This window comes from Sapajus apella, unplaced genomic scaffold, assembly GCF_009761245.1.
Source record: "Sapajus apella isolate SASKATOON/1434 unplaced genomic scaffold, GSC_monkey_1.0 scaffold68, whole genome shotgun sequence".
NCBI lineage: Eukaryota > Metazoa > Chordata > Mammalia > Primates > Cebidae > Sapajus > Sapajus apella.
The window spans coordinates 10,766,232-10,780,259 of record NW_022437008.1 but is presented as its reverse complement, the minus strand read 5'-3'; positions in this window follow the sequence as shown (position 1 = coordinate 10,780,259).

The following is a 14,028-nucleotide window of genomic DNA, read 5'->3' as shown; positions in this document are numbered from 1 at the left end:
AAATGCAACAGAAAACTGCGCACCAAACTCCCAAGTGCCACGACAGAAGTATGGATTCAAAGCTATGGCACCATGGAAATGAACAGGCACCTTGCAGGCCTGATTATCAGTGAGACTCATCAGGGAAGGCTTCTCAGAGGAGGTGACCCTCTATATGAGTCCTGGAGGGTTAATGCAAACTCCCTGGAAGGACAAAGTGAGAACAGCCATCTCCCGGAAAATACACCATCTTCAAACACGTGAAAGTACGTGAGCTTGCTACCGGAATAGTAGTTTGCTCAGATGCCTGGGACCCATATTAGAGATAAGAGCAGCAAGGAGAGAACTGAAGTGATTTAAAGACTGGTATCAAATTGTTCGCTTTTAAGTTTTGTCATTCAAAGGCGTGTCTTTTAAGTGGCCATCTGTTATAACTCACCACTGGGATATAATCATACAACTTGGAATAAAGGAAAGCCCTTTATAGCAAATAAATTTAGGGGTGTGTGTATGTCTGTGTGTGTGCACTACCGGAGTGTGTGTATATATAGATGCACACACACACACATATACACACATGTATATATGTCTAGATACACAGGTATGTGTATATATGTGCATATATGTCTATACATAAACACATGTATGTGTATACACACACACACACACACACACACACACACACACTACCTGTTCTTGTTTTTCTTTTCTCATTTTGCAGCAGTCTAAGAACAAGTCCATTGGCTGACATTTGAAAACCACTAATCTCATCTGACCCTCTCATTCTACCCACAAGGAAGCATGTCTTTTTAAAAAAATTTATTTTTCAAAACAAGTTCAATTCTCTTAAGTGTTTATTGCTAGCCCTTTGCTCCTCACAAGCAGACCCCAGACCAGCCTTAGGCTCTGCCAGGCACTTTGGTTCAGACAACACTTGGTCCTAACACCACAGGGAAAAGCATTAAAGCTCCCGGATTACCTTTTCTGCGGGTCATTTGATACTGCTTTCCACTCCTAATGAATGTTATGACAAGCAGTATATTGACAATTGCAGCCATCTACCAATAGGCGTATTTGCAAGAATAATGACCCCCTCCCCCCACAAAAAAGTAATTCTGCCAGTTGGTGGCCATTTGAACACTGATGGCTGGTTGCATTTGCCTCCAGGGAGAGAAAAACAGCCAAGGAGAACCTAAAGTGAGGAGGGTCTGAGTAAATCAGTCTCTCTCTCTGCCTCTGTCTCTGCCTCTGTCTCTGTCTCTCTATCTCTGTCTCTCTCTCTCTCTCTCTCTCTCTCTCTCAAGCTCACACACACACACACACACACACACCCCTGTTATTTCAAATGTGTTATGAGTTCTTTCTTGGTCTGGGAACCCATGGGCTGGTTCCTAGGATGCCGCAAAAATAAGAAAAATAAGGACAGGTAGTGCACGGATAGATTAAAAAGGGGACGTTCAGGGACCAAGGTCGAGTGTGAACAAAGCAACTTCCGTGGAGTTTTGTTTTCCATGGCAGGGAGGTGCTAAAGTCATCACAGAAGGTGAAAATTCCTGTCTGAATGACTTTTGGAAGCTTCCAGCAGATGTTGGAATAGATTCTGCCTCTTCACTAAAATGCCAAAATGTTAGCTTGTACAGAAAATCCACTTTGCACAGGAAATGCAAAGATTCTAATATAAGAGTCACCGTCACCTAAGCCATGGGCTCACACTGTGAGGGAGATGTGCTGGGTGAGTACAGGAGGGAAGGGGAGGGTTGCCCTTCATCCTGCACTCGCTCTGGGGTGCCCGAGCTCAGTGGCGTCACGGGTGGGATTGCTCGCTTTCTTTACACTGCTTTCATTCCACTCTCTCCCTCCGTTTCTCCTCCCATGCCCCCATACCAAAGAAGAGTGAGTTACCTTCTATTTTGACAGCATTTCCTTCAGATAGGTTTGCTTTGATGAGAAAGGCAAAGTAATCTGATGGACCCAAGAGAAGGAAGAGGAGGGGGAAGGGGAGGTGAAGGAGGAAGAGGAAGAAGAGCTACTGCCTTGTCAGGAGAAGCCTGGCTGCTGGGGCCTCGGGGAAATAGTGGCTGCCTCCTCACCCACCCAGCCCAATCATAGCTGCAGTGCCCGACAGGGAAGGTCTAGTCCACATTGTCCTTGACAACTGAACCTGCAACATGGCTGCATGTTTGAAACTTACCGCAAGTCTTGGGATGCTTGTAGCTTTGGGCCACATTATTTTTAATAAGTTCATTTTTGAAGATTTACCTGACATGTCAAGGAGGGCACATCTTTGAGAGCCAGAAGATTCTAACCTGCATTCTGATCTGCTGTAAGGCCTTGACCAAGACTGTGCCTTGCCCAGGTCACAGTTTCATGCTGCTGTGTGGCCTTAATCAGGGAGCTTTATCTTGCCCTACCCAGCTCCAACCATGGTGATTTCTTCTGGAAGGCTCTTGTTAGTTAGTGTAATGCCAGGCCCTGAACTTCACACACGCTACGGCCAGAACATTGAGAATGTTTGCAATGTCCATGTATGGAGGCAGAAGGACAAATATGACAACCTTTTGGGGAAAACTTTGAGATGCCAGAGACCAGCAAAAGGCCAGAAATTGGATCATGATACAGCTTTCCAAAATTAAGGCTCCGCCAGTCATGGTGATCATGCCTGTAATTCCAGTACTCTAGGAGGCCAAGGAGGGCAGACCACATGAGACCAGGAGTTCAAGACCAGCCTAGGCAACATAGTGAGATCCCATCTTTACTAAAAACAGAAAAATTAGCTGGGCATGGTAGTGTGTGTCTATAGTCTCAGCCGCTCAGGAGGCTGGGTGATGAGAATCACTTGAACCCGGGAGATGGAGGTTGCAGTGAGCTGAGATCATGCCACTGTACTCCAGTCTGGATGGAGGAAGAAGACTCAGAAGAAGACAAAGATGAAGATGAAGAAGAAGGAGGAGGAAGAAGAGGGGGAGGAGGAGGAGAAAAATAAGGCTTAGGCTGGGGAAGTGTTTTAGCTGTCTACACTAGAAATTAGACTCTCTGGGAAACTGCACATTTATTCTTCCCTTCTGTAGACGCCACATGGATGAAGTCCATGGCTTAAAGAATGAGCCTAGGATTACAGTCTTGTACCCTCCAGGAAGCCTTCCTTCCTTCTTTCAGCCTGCCCCAGGATTCCTGCATAGGTTTCTAGTCCATTTATATCAAAGCTTGCATTGGCCAAATCTTGTGACTGAGTCTTACCTCTCAGTGTCAATGTGTTCCACAGGTGCCAGGTCTTGAGCTAAGGAGCAGAAAGACCAAGCGATAGGTGCATCTTGGTTCACGCTTCACCACCTTCAGGCCTTTCTCAAGTTTTCCTTCTACATAAAAGATTTGAAATCATCCTGACACTCTCCATCCCTATCCATTTTCCTCACCATTTCCCTTCGTTTTTCTCCTTAAAACCTATCACTAGAGTGATGTCAGCAACAATGGTAGAGTAAGAACCTCTGAAAATTCTCTCCTTCATAAAAGGAATAAGAAAGCTTACAAAAATAGTCAGTGTCCTTTTTTTTTTTCAGAACTCTGGAAATTAACCAAGGGCTTGCAACAACCTTGGGAGCATTTATTCAAGAAAAATGGCTCATCCTCAGTAAAAACAGTGAGCTTTGTGGTAATGTTAACTTGCCTTATTCCCACTCCCTGGTTTCCAACCCAGTGATAACCTTGAAAAATGACAGCCTACACTCTCAGTGCAGTCTGGCAGTCACAGGGGAAAGACAAAGAGATCTGGAGCTCTTTCAAAGCCTGGTTCCCAAAATTTCCCAATGCCTCGCCTGTCTGAAAGTTCACCTGAAGACCCCACTTGCAAGGCTGTTGGTATCTGACTTGACTTGAAGCTTGACTAGAGTAAAAAGTTTTCTCTTGAGTGGACATTTGATGAAAACAATTTAGAGGCAAATGTCTTAACTTTACGGCTAGCTGGAGTGCTGGCTTCAAAGGTGAATAAGAACGGGTAAACAATAGACTAATCAAAAGTTTTAAATTGAGAAATGAAGCGTTCACAGGGGCTTTGAAAAGTTCTGACATATTCCTGGCAAACTAGGCCACACAAATGCCCAGGGCTGTGCACATGCTTAGGAAGGAGTTGAAAGGCACCTAATATCTTACCTCTACTGATTAAGAGGTGCTGAACAGGTGGGAAGTGAGGGAAGGAAGGCAGAGTCGCCAAATCCCTGACTCTGTGTTTGAGACGTCACAGAGTTCCTTGCAACAGACTGGAAGGCTTATTAGTTCCAGACCTTTAAGTAAATATCTGTCCAGTAATTAGCTGACCACTAAGCTAAACTGAGTAGAGACTTCAGTGGTCACACAATGGAGAACACAGACTTAACAGAACTTGTTCAAAAAAGTCACTAAACAAACAACAAATTCAACAAACTGAGTCTCAGTAAAAATGCAAACTTGAAGATAGATCAATTGAGATTATCTAGTCTGAGCATTTTTCTTGAATAAATTCTCCCTAGGTTGTTGCAAGCCCTTGGTTAATTTCCAGAGTTCTGAAGCCACAGCAAATCCTGAAGAAAGGGGAAATCTGATTGACAGAGTTATGTTATCCAGTTTTCAACAACAACAACAACAACAACAAAATTAGAAGACATGTGAAGAAGTAAGAATTTTGGCCCATATATGGGGGGAAAAAAGCAATCAACAGAAACTGTCTCTGGACATCAGATTGAAGACAAATGCTTAAGACAAAGACAAAGTCAGTTATTTTAAATATTTAAAATCTTTAAAGAACTAAGAAAATCATGTCTAAACAATTAAAAGAAAGTCTGATAATAATGTCTCACCAAATACAGAATATCAATAGATAGAAATTATTTAAAAATGAACCAAATAAGAAGTTTAAAAGAACTATAACTGGAGTTTAAAAGTATAACTAATTTAAAAAAACACAGATGATTTGAGCAGGCTGAAGGAATAGTCAGCAAACTTGAAGACAGATCAATTAAGATTACCTAGTCTGAGGAACAGAAAGTAAAAGCAATTAGGAATGAACATAGCTTTAGAGGCCTGTGCAGCATCCTCAAGAGTACCAACATATGCATAATGAGAATCCCAGAAGGAGAGAAGAAAGAGAAAGAAACAAAATAAATATTTAAAGACATCAGAGCAAACACTTTTTAAATTTGATGAAAAATTTTAATCTACACATTCAAGAAACTCAACAAACTACAAGTAGAATAAACTCAGATTGACTCACTGCTAAGCATAGCCTCATGAAATTGTCAAAAGATAAAGAATATTGAAAGCAAGAGAAAAATGACTCATGATGAACAAAGAATTCTCAATACAATTTACAGCTGATTTCTCATCAGAAACCAAGGAGGCCAGAAGGCAGCCAGATGGCACATTAAAAGTGCTGGAAGACAAAAAACTGTCAAGTAAGCATTCTATATTCAGCAACATTATCCTTCAAAAATGATGGAGATATTTAGACATACCCATAATAAATGTATGTTGATAAATTAGAAAATCTGGACGAAATGAACAAATGTTTAGCCATACATAAACTACCAAAATTGACTTGAAAAGAAATAGAAAATCTGAGAGACCTCTAAGAAGTAAACAGATTTAATTAATAGGCAAAACCCTTCCAACATTCTAGGACCAGATGGCTTTACTGGTGAATTCTGCCAAATATTTAAAGAACTAACACCAATCACTTACAAACTCTTCCAAAAATAGAAGAGTAGGAAATACTTTCTAACTTCTTCTATGAGTCTAGTATTACACTGATACCAATACCAGACAGACATCACAAGAAAAGTATAGACCAATATCCTTTATGAATAAATATGCAAACTCCTCAAGAAAATACCAGCAAACAAAAATCTAAAAGCATATAAAAAGGATTATACAGGATTCTGATAAGATAGCAGAGTAGGAAGCACCAGAAATATCTCTCCACCTAGACAATAATTGCACTGGCAAAACCATCTGATATAATGATTTTGGATCTCTGGAGTCTATTACAGGCTTTCAACTTCCAGGGGAAGTTAAATGAACTCCAAATAAGATTAACTCAAAGAAATTCATACAAATACCCATTATAATCAAACTGTTGAAAGCTAACTACATCAGAAACTTTGGAGATCAGAAAAAAGTGGGCTGACATATTCAAAGTGATAAAAGGAGAGACTCTTAGCCAAGAATCCTATAACCAGCAAAATGGTCCTTCAAAAGTGAAAGAGAAATAAAGACAGTCCCAGAAAACCAAAGCTGATGAAATTTGTTGCGACTTGGCCTGCCCTGAAAGATATGCGTGAAAGGAGTCCTACAGGTTAAAATAAAAGGACATCAGGCAGTAAGTTAAGGCCATATTAAAAAATAAAGGTCTCAATAAAAGTGAATCAATGGGTATTTTTAAAACGAGTATTTTTGTAATATACAGTACATTATTGCTAAAATAGATTTTTAACATTCCCACCACAAAAAATGACAAATGATGAAGTCATGAGTATGTTAATTAGCTTGACTGAGTCTATAATGTATACATGAATAAAAACATCACATTATACTTCATAAATATACACTATTATTGATCATTAAAAGTGAATAAATAAACTAGTTGTGTAGCAATGGTGTATAACTACAATTTTTGTTTTCTGTGTGATTTAAGAGACTAATGCATTTTTGAAAGAAGAATTGTTAGCCCCAAATCCAATGTTATTGCAACTTTGGTTTGTAATTTCACATTTTTTCTACATAATTTAAGAGACTAGTAAATACAATAATTATATTAGTCTATGTTTTAGGATACACATATGTAAAGATATATTTTTGTGACATTAATGACTAGAAGAGGTGGAGATGGAGCTGTTAATAGAGTGGTTTTTATATGCCATTTAAGTTAAGCTGGTATAAATTCATATTAGAGTGGTATCACTTAGAATGTTAAATATAATCACCATGGTAACCGTAAAAAGTAGTTGAAGAACATACACAAATGGAAATGTGAAAGAAATTTAAACATTCTACTACAAAAGCTTAGTAAACACAAAGGAGAGCAGTAATGTAGTAAATGAGAGACAAAAAGTATAAGTTACATGGAAAACAAATAGCGAAATGACAAAATGTAGGGCCGTCCTTATGAGTAATTACTTAAATGAAAATGGATTAAGCTCTCCAATCGAAAGATAAGAATACACAATGGACAAAATTAAAAATGATCCAAGCATATGCTTTTTACAAAAGTCTCACTAGATACAAAGGCAGAAATTGATTGAAAGTTAAAGGATGGAAAAGGATATTTCAGCAAACAGTAACCAAAAGACAGCAGGGATGGCTATCCTAATAAAAAAAAAAACAGAATAAACTTTTAAGCAAAAACTTTACAAGAGACTAAGAACAATATTGTATACTAATAAAAGATTAAATATACCAAGATATAATAATTGTAAATATTTGTGCACCTAATAACAGACCACCAAAACACATAAAGTAAAATTTGACAGAATTGAATGGGGAAATAAAATGCTCTACAATAATATTTGGAGACTTTTATACCTCATTCTTAATCATGGATAGAACAAACAGGTACAAGATGAATAATAGAATTCTCAACACGATAAGCCAACAGGATCTATACAAAGCACTTTACCCAGCAGAATACATATTCTTTTTAAGTTTATATGTAACAATTTCAAGGATAGACCATATGTTAGGGTGTGAATTAAGTCTCAATATATTTTAAAAGACAGAAAATCATGAACTATCTTCTCAAACCACAACAGGATAAACATAGAAATCAATAACAGAAGAAAAACTGAAAAAAAACCACAAATTTGTAATTTGTGGAAATTTAAAAAAAAATACTCTTAAACAACTAATGGACCAAAGAAAAAATCAAAAGAGAAATTAGAAAATACATATAGATGAATGAAAATAAAAACAGAACATACTAAAACTTATGGGCCACCATAAAACAGTGTTAAAGGGAAAATTTATCATGATAAATGCTTACATTAAAAAACAAGAAAGATTTCAAATTCATAACCTAATTTTACAACTTAATGAACACAAGAAAAGGAAAAAACTAAACCCAAAGCTAGCAGAGAGAAGGAAATAATAAAGATTAGAGCAGAGATAAAGGAAATGGTGAATAGAAAAACAATAAAGAAAGTCAACAAAACTAGAAATTTGTTATTTTAAAAGATCAACAAAATTGACAAACCTTTAGCTAGATATACTGAGTAAAAAAGAGAGAAGACTCAAATTACTAAAATTATAAATGAAAGTAGGGACGTTACCAGTAATCTTGTACAAATTAAAGGATTAGAAGAGAAGATTATGAATAATTGTACCAAATAAACTGGATAACCTAGATAAAATGTACAAATTTCTAGAAACACAAAACTTACTAAGACTGAAAAATGAAGAAATAGAAACTCTGAGTAGACCTAGAACTAATGAGGTGATTGGATCAGCAATAAAAAATCTCCCAACAAAGAAAAGTCCTAAACCTAATGATTTCACCTGTGAGTCCTATCAAACATGTAAAGAACTAACACAATCCCTCTTAAACTCTTTCAGAAAAATTGAATATGAGAAACACTTCCTAGCTCATTAGATGGGGACAGCATTACTCTTACGCAAAATCCAGAGACACTGCAAGAAATAAAAACTGCAGACCAATATCTTTTATGAATACTCATACAAAAATCCTCAACAAAATGCTAACAAACTGAATTCAGCAGCATATTAAAAGGGTTATACATCATGATCAAGTGGAATTTTTTCCTAGAATGCAAGGATGGTTTAACATATGAAAATCTATCAGCGTAATACAGCGTATTAACAGAATGAAATCAAAAAAGCTGCATGTTCATCTAAACTGTTGCAGAAAAAACCTTTGACAAAATTTAACACTCTTTCATGATAAAAACATTAAACAAATCAGGAATAGAAGGAACCTACTTCAACACGATAAAATGCGTATATGAAAAATCCACAACAAACATCGTACTCACTGGTAAAAGACTGAAAGTGCTTCATTTAAGGTCAGAAACAAGGCACGGATACCTATTTTCAGATCTTCTCTTCAGCGTAGTATTAGTAAGTCTTAGTCATATAAATTAGGCTGCAAAAAAAAAAAAAGACACTCAATTTAGAAAAGAAGAAGTAAAAACATCTCTATTTGGAACGGACACAATCTAGTATGTAGAAAACTCTAAAGATTACACACATATACACACACACTCACACATAAAAAAAAATCTAAGAACTAATAAATTTAGCAAAGTAACAGGATACAAAGTCATCACGTGATAATTTGTTGCATTTCTATACACAAACAATGAGTAATTTAAAAGATAACTTAATAAAATAATTCCATTTACAATAGCCCTACCTAACGCTGAATACAAAAATTAATTCATAATGAATTTATGACCTAAATGTAACATTTAAAACTATAAAACTCTTAGAAGAAAACACAGGGCAAAAGCTTCTTGACATCAGATTTGGTAATGGTTTCCTACATATGAAAACAAAGACACAACAAAAAGAAGATAAATTGGGTTCCATAAATTTTTTAAATTATGCATCAAAAGATGCTATTAACAAAGTAGAAAGGCAAGCCACAAAATGGGAGAAAATATTTGCAGATCAGGATTAACAGCCAGAGTATATAGAGAACTTCTAAAACACAACAGAAAAAAAAAAAAAGGGGGGGGATTTGAATAGATATTTTATCAAAGAAGATATATAAATGGCAAATAATCCCATGAGAAAGTGCCCACCATCGGTAATCATTAGTGAAATGTAAATCAAAGTTACAATGAGATACCGCCTCATATCCATTAGGATGGCCACCATCGAAAAATAATAATAATAAGCATTAGGATGTGGAGAAATCAGGACACTTGTGCACTTTTAGAAGAAATGTAAAATGGCACAGTTACTCTTGAAAAGAACACAGCAATTCCACAAGAAATTAAAAATAGAATTACTATATGACCCAACAATTCTATTTCTGGGATACACTCAAAAGAACTGAAAGGAGGATCTCTAAGAGATATTTATACACCCATGTTCATAGCAGCTTTATTCATAAGAGCTAAAACGTGGGAACAACTCAAATAACCATCAACAGATGAATAAATAAAATGTGGTATACACATACAATGGAATAGTATTCAGCCTTAAGAAGAAAAGAAATTCTGACATATACCACATGGAGGAACCTTGAAGAATTTATCCTAAATGAAATAAGCCAGGTACAAAAAGACAAATGATAGATTATCCTACTTATAGAAAGTAATCAAACTTATGGAGATAGAAAGTAGAATGGTGGTTTCCAGGGAAAGGGGATAAAGGAGGCGGAGAGTTATTATTTAATGGGTATAGGGTTTTCATTTTGCAAGTTGAGAAGAGTCCTAGAGATGAACAATGGTGATCATTCCACAGTGATATGAATATAGTTAATACCACTGAAGGATACACTTAAAAATGGTTAAAATAATCAATTTTATGTTACAAGTATTTTACTGAGAAATTTTTTAAAAGAATCTTACACCATAAATAAGTAGGATTTATCTCAGAAATATAAGGCTGGTTCAACAGAAAAATCAATCAATATAACACAGCATATTAACGGAATAAAGGGAAAATTAACATGTTTATCTCAACAGACACAGAAAAAGCATTTGACAAAATCCAACACTCTTTAATAATAAAAACACTCAACAAAATAAAACAAAGGCAGCTTCCTCAACCTAATGAAGAGTATCTATAAAAAGTTATTTAAGATTTTACTGGAAGTTCTAGCCAGGGGAATTAGCCATGAAAGTAAATTTTCCTTTTTTTCTTTTCTTTTTCTTTTTCTTTCTTTCTTTTTTTTATCAGTACTGTTCTTGCAGAACCAAGAAAGCAAATTTTAAAACATAAAGATTGTGACTAAAGAACTGAAACTATGTCCATTTATAGGATGGGTGTGTGTGTGTGTGTGTGTGTGTGTGTGTGTGTATTCCTATACATAAAGAATATGTATAGGAAATATATTTAGGGAATAATTTATATATATAAATTATATAAACATCAGTTATATATATATAACTTTGCGTGTGTTCCTTAGGAATTCCATATACATACACACACACACACACACACACACACACACATATACATGGACAAACATATATACACATATATATATAATTTAAAATATAGACTGGGCACTGTGGCTCAAGCCTGTAATCCCAGCACTTTTGGAAGCAGAGGTGGGCAGATTACCTGAGGTTGGGAGTTCAAGGCCAGCCTGACCAACATTGAGAAACCCCATTTCTACTAAAAAAAAAAAAAAAATACATATATATATATATATATATATATATATATATATATATATTAGCCTGACATAGTGGTGCATGCCTGTAATCCCAGCTACTCAGGAAACTGAGGCAGTAAAATCGCTTGAACCTGGGGGCAGAGGCTGTTGTGAGCTGAGATCTTGCTGTTACACTCAAGCCTGGGCAAAAAGAGCAAAAGTCTGTCTCAGGGGAAAAAATATTTAAAATATGTAAGGAATTGAACATATATATATGATAGATAGATAGATATGGAATTCCTAAAGAATGTCCACTCACATACACACGAAGAAAACCATTAGCGTTAATGCATGAATTCAGCAAGGTTGCAGGGTGATATGATTTGGCTCTGTGTCCCCACCCAAATCTGGAATTATAATCCTCATGTGTTGTGGGAGGGACATGATGGGAGGTGGCTGGATTATGGTTGTTTCCCCCACGCTATTCTTTTGATAGTGAGTGAGTTCTCATGAGATCTGATGGTTTAAAGTGTTTGGCAGTTTCACACATCCTCTCTCTCCTGTGGCCTTGTGAAGAAGGTGCTTGCTCCTCCTCCACTTTATGCCATGATTTTAAGTTTCTTGAGGCCTCCCCAGCCATGCAAAACTGTGAGTTAATTAGTATTCTCTTTATAAATTACTCTGTTTCAGGTAGTTTTTTATAGCAGTGTGATAAAGGAGTAATACATGGGGTATGAAATCAATATACAAAAATCAGCTGTATTTCTATATACTAGCAATGAACAAGAAATGAAATTAAGAAAACAATGCAATTTATCTCAGCATCAGAAAGGAAAAAATGCTTACGAACAAATTTAACAGAAGTATAAGACTCATACCCTAATAACCACAAAACATTGTTGAAAGATTTAAAGATCTAAAAAATTGAAAAGACATCCTGTGTTCACGGATTGTGAGAACTTGTATTGTTAAGACACCAGGCTGATCTACAAATTCCATGTAGTCTCTATGAAAACTACAAGTGCTTCTTTAAGAAACTGAATCCTAAAATTCATATAAAAAGGCAAGGGATTCAGAACAGTCAAACACTCTTGAAAAGAAAAACAAAGTTAGAGCACTCACAATTCCCATTTTCAAAACTTAACACAAAGCTACATTAATCAAGACAGCATGGTTTGACATATAGATCAAATGAATAGAATTGAGAGTCCAGAAATAAACCCATACATTTGTGGTCAATTGATTTTTAACAAGGATGCCAAGACAATTTAAAGAATTGTCAAAGAGTAGTCTTTTTTAACAAATGGTGTTTGGACAAGTAGATATCAAAATGAAAAGAAGGAGTTTAGGCCCCTACAGTATGCCATATTAAAATCAACTCAAACTTACATGTAAGAGCTAAAACTATAAAATTCTTAGAAGGAAACACACAGTTGCAAACTTTGTTACCTTTGATTTGGCAATGGTTTCTTAGATATGACATTAAAATGCAAGCAAGGAGGAAAAAAGGAATAAATTAGACTTCATCAAAAATTTTAAAAATGGTGTGTCAAAGGATGACGCTGCCAAGAACATAAAAAGACCACTCATCAAATGGGAGACAATATTAAGCAAATGATATTTATTTCCCCCTACCAAGTGGGCACAATGTCAGAAGACAAAAGTCCCCCAAGGCCTGTGGTGTCTACATGAGGGAAAATGAACTAGAGGCAGTCATCAGCTTCCCTGGCACTTGAATGCTTCCCAGGAAGACCACTCTGGTCTTACCTCACTGGAGGTAATAGCATGGCTAGACCTCCAAGGGTCAGGTAAAAACAAAGAAAGGAAACAGAGGTCACAGTGGCAGTGTGTAGCTATTCGTCATAACTCTGTGTTTCTCCTAGTTTTGGTGCCCAGTTGAAGATACCAGCCAACTGCACAGTCCACTCAGAAAGCTGAACTGGTCACTTTCAGAAGCATGGTGGAAAGTTCAACTTGGTCTGAGTCCCTAGATGGCAACTCTACACCCAGCCAATCTATTTGGCGTGAGAGTCCAAAGAGTGACTCAGTTTAGCCAAAAAGCCACGTCAAGCCCAGGCAGGGAGATGTTCACCTTTGCCCATTTTAGAGAAGTACAGGGACTACACCTGCTCAACCCAGGAGATCAAACAGCAGCTCAACTCAATCAAAAGCCTACCCTATTGCTTTGTCCACATCGGTAGGCAGTCTTCAATTGTGCATTTCTAAAGAGCATAGTCTCTGATCCCACCCATCTTCAGCAGCACCCTCACCTAACCTCAGAGCCCAGCTTGCAGACTTTATCCAACTGCAAATTCCAAAGAGCAGAACTACCCAACCAGGGAATATATCCTTCAACTAGCCTGACCAGAGGCTATTTCAGTACCCAGCCAACAACGAATAGCAAAAGCCCAGCCAATGATCTCTCCAGATAGGGGAACCCAGATAGAAGGCCCACCCAACATCAGAGGCAGAGGTTGCAGTGAGCTGAGGTTGCACCACTGTACTTCAGGCTGGGTGACGGAGTGAGAGTCGGTCTCAAAAAAAGAAAAAAGAAAAGAAAAGAAAGGAAAAAGAAATCAGTAGCATTTCTATACACTAACAGTAAACTACTCAAAAAAAGAGAAATACCATTTACAATAACTACACACAAACAATATTTAGAAATAATTTTAACTAGAGGTCAAAGATCTGTTCACTGAAAACAAAACATTTATAAAACAAATTAAAGAAGATACAAATAA